Source organism: Mus caroli, chromosome 1 (genome assembly GCF_900094665.2).
Source record: "Mus caroli chromosome 1, CAROLI_EIJ_v1.1, whole genome shotgun sequence".
NCBI classification, from domain to species: domain Eukaryota; kingdom Metazoa; phylum Chordata; class Mammalia; order Rodentia; family Muridae; genus Mus; species Mus caroli.
Window position 1 is genome coordinate 146,530,727 of NC_034570.1, and position 8,246 is coordinate 146,538,972.

An 8,246-nucleotide genomic window follows, 5' to 3' on the forward strand; every position below is an offset into this window, starting at 1 on the left:
AAAAAAAAAAAAAAAAAAAAAAAAAAGGCTCTTACTAGTAGCACAGAGAAGTCTAGATTTCTGGATGCAAGTCTTTGGCAAACTCAAAACATCTCTTGACCAAATAGCCCATGGATTTTCCTAAGGTGTATCTTCAGTGAGAAGTTTTAGCAATCTGTGTGAAATCTAATCTGTTGGGGTTGTTTTTATGGTTTGTGGTTCAGAGGTCAATTCTTCCCCATAAAAATGCCAGCTGTGTTAGCAGTATTTGTTGAAAAGACTATCTTTTCAGATCTAAATTAATAGGTTGAATTTAAAAAAAAATGTCATGTATAGCTCTATTTCTAGACTGTTTAAAAGTGTGTGTGTGTGTGTGTGTAAGATATGTGTGGAGGTGGTTTTCATGCCATGGCTTATGGTCAGAGGACAACTTTGTGGAGTTGGTTCCCTCCTTCCACCTTTGTATGGGTTCTTGGGATCCAACTCAGGTCCCCAGGCTTCCTCAGCAAGTGTCTCTACCTGGAAAGCCATTGGGATGGGCCCTAGACCACTGTGCTGTCACTTCTATGACCGTGAAACACATGGGCTTCTGAAATTGAGGTAAGATCCATATGCCATAATTCTTCCCTTTTAAAGTATACATGTGAGGAGCCGCCCTTGCAATCGCCATTACAAGATGGCGCTGATATCCGGTGTTCTAACTAGTAAACAAGTAGTCTGCGCATGTGCTGGGGTATTTTTCCATGCCTTGTGCCCTGCCTGTCCCGTGGCATCATCTGGGCTAATGGTGAGCAGCCAGTCAGGGAGGTGCACGTCTCCAACTGCTCTTTGTGGGTTATAAAAGGACTGAGTTTCCTNTATTCGAGGTCTTCCTGATAAGTAAGCAATAAAGCTTTGCCGTAGAAGGATCCGGTTGTCCGAGTATGTTTTGCTGGCGAAACGTTACAAGAACATATACAGTTAATTTTTTAGTATACTCACAACTGTACAACCACCATGACTGTCTAATTCTAGAGCATTTTAATGATCTCCAGAAGAACCCCATACCCACTGTTCTAAGCCTGACAGGATTTGGTTTGAGATTGTACTATATGCATCAATTTGATTTTTTTACACTTTAATTTTTAAAGTGAGTTTATTTTTATCAGTTCTATGAGAGGTTTTAAAAGTATGTTTTGACTATATCTAAACACACCACCTAAAATCAGTTCATTTTTCAAAGAATGCTGTTCAGGTAGTTTCAGACTCATGGGTAGGAAGGAAGCAAGGATGGATGCTAAATTCAGGATTAGAATGAAGCAATTCCAAGATTGCTTCCACAGCATTAAAACAGGTCAGCAGGCAGACGAACAGACTAGGTGAAGGATTCTAGCATTTCTGTTTTCTAGACTGACTACCTTATGGTATAAAAATCCTGGCCATTGCTTTTGGACTTGTAGCCAAGCCCTTGATGTTGGCCATAATTTAGCATGCTTTGATAAATATCTGGTCCAGAGCTGTCAGCTGAAGCCAGTGTTGGGGTAGCTCTAGAAGAAAGAGAATTTTGAGACTAATGTCAAAACTTGAGGGATCAGATCTGAGCTCTTTGTCAGTCTGGCTGCTTCCACAGGTTAGAACTCAGGTTTCAATGCTTTCAACCAGCACCGGGGGAAAAAGACAATTTTTTCCCTAACTCTAGGTAGAGATGTACTATGGAAAAACTAGCCAGGCCTGGGCTGTATCTAGATCAGTCACTTTTAGTCAGGGACACCAGGAATATGGTTGGCTCACTCCAGACATTTTTGTCTGCTTCCCTCAACAGCACTTGTAATTGACAAAACCACATGGTTACTTAAAAGATGGACACTTTCCCAAAGAAAAGTCAAAATTGTTACCAATGACAAAAGATCAGGTGCTATGTAGACCAAAGTTGATGACAGCCACCATTAGAAGGCTGTAGGGTCAGTGAAAGGTCAGTGCCCAGGGCAGAAGAGCCAGTGGACAGAGAGGGTGGCCTGTGAGTCCATCGTGAGGTGGATGTGGGGGCTTGCTTTTCCATTCATTTTCAGTTCCTGCTGTGTGTGTAGTGCTCATGTGTGCATATGCTGGGGAAGGAACCTAGGGTACCCTGCCTGTTGTGCCATTGAGGTACTATACCTCCAGTTCCATTCTCTGATTTAATTATGGGTGTTTAGCCCTTTAAAGCACATTGTAATGGTGGTATGGTTGGGTTTATATTTATAATTTTATTATTTACTCTGTCTTTTTCCTCTGCTCTGTTCATTTTCTTTTTGTGCTTTTTGCATCATGTAAACCTTTTTTAAAATTTCATTTAAGTGAGTTATACCTCTCCTTTTTTTTTTCTTTTAAAATTTGAGACAGGGTCCCACTGTGTAACCCTGGCTGGCCTGAAACCCACTATGAAGGCCAGTCCGGCCTTGAACTCAGTTTGCCTCTGCCTCCTGAGTGCTGAGCTTAAAGCATGAGACACATGCCAGACCTACCTCTGCAGCGTTCAGTGGTAGTAACAGGATACAATTGTGATGTTTGGAAATACTTGTGGCTGACACTCAGGCAGTGGTGCCAGCAGCATTTAGTGAGCAGATGTAGGGCATGCTTCCCCTCCCCCACCAGGAATTACCTGTCAGAATGTCTGTATTGCTGCTCAGGAAAGGAACTAACATTTCAGCTTCCTTGTCATTAGGACTGTGCTTCCCATAAAGCCCAGAAACTTGCTGACAGTATGACGCCATCTGCCACCTCACTGCCTGTGTCCTTTACACGAGTGTTGGTAGTATGTCAAACTCGCCGAGTCCTGCCCACTGCCTATTTTTGAACAGAAAGTTTCACTGGAGCACAACTGTGCTCACTGGCAAATGTGTTGTCCATGGCTGCTCTTGCCCAGTCAATGGCAGAATAGCACTTGTGATGTTGACCCTGTGGCCCTTGAATTCAAACTGTTGACTGCTCTGCCCTTTAAGGAACAAGTATGCCTCTTCTGCTCTGTAGTTGCCTGATATATCAGTTACACTTGTTTATGTTGTAAAACCCACAAATGCTTTGTTCAAGTAGTCATATATGCTTTTACAAAATTAAGAACAAAAATAAATGCTTTCTCTTTGTCTGGGTAATAACTATTTTTATTGCCTTCATTTCTCCCTAAAGACCTAAGTGTCCATCTTCCCAGTTTCTTTTAGTGTGAATAAAATATTAGCCATTTAAGAAACTCACACTAATAAAGTTTTCCTGTAGAGGAATTTTAATCTGGCAACATGGCTGTGCCAGCAAGGGATTGCATCAAAGACCTCCTAGGTTTATGACCTGGCTGTAGTGCAGACATGGTCTGGATGACAGTGTGCTCTGGCTGGAATACAGACACACTCTTACTTCACACCTTTAATCCCAAACAGTGAAAATAAAGTTACCATGTAGAAGGAAGCAGCCATGTTTGAAAACAATGTCTAAGCCCGGTGGTGGTGGTGCACGGCTTTAATCCCAGCACTTGGGAGGCAGAGGCAGGTGGATTTCTGAGTTTGAGGCCAGCCTGGTCTACAAAGTGAGTTCCAGGACAGCCAGGGCTATACAAAGAAACACTGTCTCGAAAAATCAAAACCAAAAAAAAGCAATGTCTAACTGAGGGGCAAAGTGACAAATCAGAGAAAATTTTGACAGAATGAGTCAAAGATAGGATACACTCAACTCTCAGGAGAGACAGGAAAGAGAAGTGACTTAAGAGAGCAGTGGGGGGCTGGTGAGATGGCTCAGCGGTTAAGAGCACCGACTGCTCTTCCAAAGGTCCTAAGTTCAAATCCCAGCAACCACATGGTGGCTCACAACCATCCATAATGAGATCTGATGCCCTCTTCTGGAGTGTCTGAAGACAGCTACAGTGTACTTACATATAATAATAAAATAAATCTTTAAAGAAAAAAAAGAGAGAGCAGTGGGGAGGGGGACAGTTTTACCAGGACAGTTTTACAGAGACAGGTTGCAGGTGAAGACAGACTGAGCCAGAGAATGAGAAGGAGCCAGAAGATTAGAACAGATTGCCAGAGTTAGATTGAGGCCAAGCCGAACAAGTCAGTCAGAAGCTGAGAGACACCAGTTTGAATCAGTCAGCTTGAAGAGGAGTTTGGACCAAAACAGCTGAGTTGACCCAGCCAGCCAGAGTGCAGAAAGAGATAGAAAGGGTGAGCTTATCAGTAAGCCTCAGCCATGACAATTACATCTGGCAAGTAAAAGCTACTTTACACCTTCCTAAAATTATCCTTACGTGTGCTTACTATACTCCATTTACTTATTTTGTGTGTGTGTGGGGGGGTCACGCGTGGAGGTCAAGGGACAACTTTTGGGAGTGAGTTCTCTCCTTCCACTGTGTACAGCCTGGGGATCAGATCCAGGCCTTCAGCCTTGGTGGCAAGCACTTTTACTCGCTGAGCCTTCTTACCAGCCTCATATTTCTTTATTTTTTGAAGCATATTTTCATAGACTACAAAATTGACAGGTTTTTTTTCAGTAGTTTAAAGACATTTCTGTGGCTATGGATGAAAAGTTAGCAATCATGCTGACATTCTTAGCTTATTCTTTGTGTATAATTTGTTGTTTTGCTTTGTGGGCTTTTGTTGTTGTTGTTGTTATTGTTGTTGTTGTTGCCTTAAAAGGCAACATAGTCTACCCAGAAGTAGTCCCTTCAGATTATGCCTCAGATATCTCACTGGTTAGAACTTTTGCCTAGGATGTGAGACACCCTGGATCCAATTCCAAGTACCAAAAAAGTGTTTCTTCTGGCATTTAGGAAGCCATTATTATTCAATTTTTATCTTTCACTTCTTGTCTCAGTCTAGTCACAAGTTTGTTTATATAGTCAAACTATCAGCACCTTCAGTTCAGCTGGGTCTGATCATAAATTGTCAGATGGGATTGTTGACATCCCTCTGAGAAGGAGTAGGGAAGGGTCATGGGATCTTCATCTGAGTATCCAGCCAACCAGTTATGAGCAATTCTTCCCTAATTGCATGTAGCCTCTAGGTCTCTGGGAGGGGCTAGAATATGTATAGTAAGAAAGAGAGAGGGGAGGAGTCTATCTAGCCACAGCTGGCGGCCCTTGGGAAGGAAACCGTTCTCTCTGCTAGTTGCAGATTTTCCACGGTGACTGCTTTAACATCACCTACATGTTTTGAGTCCTCACCCTCGCTGTGTAAGTAACCTTACTACACTCTCTGGTTCCTTTGGGGGGAAGGTTGGTGGAACTGAATTCTAATTTGTCTTTGGGACCTTGTGTTTGGGAGAATTGCTGAGCAGTCTCTGCCCAGTCCTTCTCATCCCCCTTCTGTGTCTGTCCTTCCTCCATCGCATCTCCATCCAGGTTCAGCACTCCCTCCCCATCCCCTCCCACTCCCACATCTTTTCTTCTGTTTTTCTTAAATTTTGTTTTCATGCTCAAGTTCACAGACTTCTCCTCTATTACCTCCATTCTGTTGAGCTTATTTCATAGCATGTTTAGTTACACTTTTACCTTTACTATAGTTAATATAATTTTTAGGTCCAGAATTGCTGTTTACTGTAAAAATTATTTCAGTTTTTCCTTTGCAATTCCCTGTGTTTTCACTCATGAAGCCTGGTGGTGGGTGTCCTTTGAGACAAGTGTTCACTATGTAGCCCAGGCTAGATTCAAAATTATAATCTCCATCTCAACCTCCCAAGTAGTTGGGGTTTGCAAGTGTGTGACACTGTGCATGTGTGACACTGTGCCTGGCATTCTAGTTTGCCTTCTTTGGTGTTGTGACAAAACACTGACCAAAAACAACTTAAGAGAAGGAAGCTTTCATTTCAGTTTATAGATTACATTCCATCACCAAGGGAGGTCAATGCAGGAGTTCAATACTGCTTACTGACTCCCTAGTCAGCTACCTTTCTACTACAACCCAATCCCACCTGATACCTTCCACAGAGGGCTGGGCTCTCCTACGTCAATTAGTAGTCAAGAACATGCCCTGCAAGCATGCCTACCGGCTAATCTGATGGAGACAGCTCTTCAATTCAAAGTCACCCTTCCCCGGGAGTGTTGAATTTGACAAGATTACTATCATATCTGCACACTGCCTTTTCATTCACTGCAAGCATATTTCCCTTGCATCATCTGAGTTCGAGAATATGTCTTGGTTCAGTTAGAAGAGGCCAGGTCCCTTGGAAAGTGGTCCATTTATGCCTCTCCCAGGTTTTGGCATAAGGCGTATAAACTGATGACATGGTATGGTTAAGTGGAAGGTTTTTATTGTACATACGAGAGAAAGAACAGCCAGGGGCATCTGAAAGAGTTCAGAGCAGAGAGAGAAAGTAGTAGACGCAACATGGCCTGCAGACTGAATCTGGCCATAAGAGAAACAGGGATATATGAAGGAAGAGCATAGGAGATGGGGGGAGGGGGAGAGAGGAAGGTGGTGTGAGCACAGGAGAGCTGGATGGCTGACCAACTCAGCTACCTCCCAGGCCCAGATCCAGGGCTCCAAGTTGGCCCACTCCAACATCTACCCCATCTATGAGCTGCTGGAGCATGTGAAGAGGTCAGTCCTGCAGATCCAAAGCTGCAGAATCTCCAGGACACAGGGCAACAGCAGAATATCTGAGGAATCCCTGTGAGGATCCTGTACTGATGGTGTAGCAGAAGCCAGAGGCCTCAACCAGACCAATGACTCGTTGTAATGAACATTTGCAGGTGAAGATGTATGGACAGGTATATTTGTATGACACACTGTGACACACCATAGCTTCCATGACAAGATTTTTTTATTCTTTGTTCATTTGTTGTTGTTGTTGTCTTAATTCTATCTTATTTTATTTTCTTTTGTGGGGGAGGTTGCAAGGGTGGAGGACAGATACAAAGGTTTGGGGAGATGAGTGGAATTGGGGTATGTGATGTGAATTTCACAAAGAATAAAAAAACAGCAGAGTTATAAGGAGAGTGAGAAGCTGGTGGGAGGGAAGCAGTGTGCTGGGGAAGTTTAGGGTAGGGAAGAGGCAAGAAGAGATGTGTGACAGCAGGTACTTGAAATGGTGATACTGAGGGAGCCTGGAAGCCAGCAGGTGCTTTGAAATGTCCCATATGCTCATAGGCACCAAAGGCAGCCGTCTGTCATTTTGCATTTTAGAATTTTGGGAAATGGAGTTTCCTTTGGACCTTACAGGATGGAGCTGTTTTAAAACTTGATGCCAGAATCTGGGTCATTGTGTGATTGCCTTCCAGTGAGAATAGTTTGTGTTTTTTTTTTTTTTTTTTTTTTTTTTGGTTTTTGGTTTTTCTGAGACAGGGTTTCTCTGTATAGCCCTGGCTGTCCTGGAACTCACTCTGTAGACCAGGCTGGCCTCGAACTCAGAAATCCGCCTGCCTCTGCCTCCCGAGTGCTGGGATCAAAGGCGTGCACCACCATGCCCGGCTCAGTTTGTGTTTCATGGTTCTTTATATGACAGGTGAGTTCCCCAGCCCTATCCTCTGCCTTCCTCCTGCTCCTCCTGGTTTGGGTATTTCTACCCAGGTAATTTTGGGTTGTCCGTAGCCATTGTGAATCATGTGCCGTAGAGACCCTAGGTAATCTTTTTCAAATAGGATTGGTTTGGGTGTTTGTTTGTTTGTTTGTTTGGCTTGGTTTTTAGCAACCAACCAAGTTAACTTGGTTAGATATCAGCTACAAACACCTCCACCTGGGTGGCAGCCCCAGACCCATGTTGCTACTCAAGTTAGGCTGATTTTGACCAGGCAGAGCTTATGCATAGAACATGGGAACGCCCTGTAGGATCATTCTTTTCTGGGATTCTCTCCTCATTTTCCAACAGCATTGGGTACCTTAACATCTACCCTGTAGTCTTCAGGCCAGAACACATTGCTGATTTTCTGGTAGAAAACTAAAACTAAAGTCTGATATAGTGTTAGCTGCTCTGCACACAGTGCCAGCTGCAGCCTGCCTTTGAACTGTCATAGAAACTGCTCATCCTATCACATCGTGTTTTCCTCTCCTAGTTGTTGGATCCCCTCCGGAATCTTCCACTCTGCAGTGGTTTATGCAGCGCTCTTACATGGACCCCTAGATTGCAGTTCTTTTAATAAGATTAATCCCTAGGTTGTAGTGGGATGGGTGTCCAACTTTAAACATTTTAAATTTTGTTTTTATATAATTGAGACTCTAGCAATAAATAGAGCTTTCAATGAAACAATTTGTCCACCATGATCTTCCTTTTTAATTTGTCTGTATTCTCTTCTGTATCTCACTGTTATTCAGACCAGTTTTTAATGT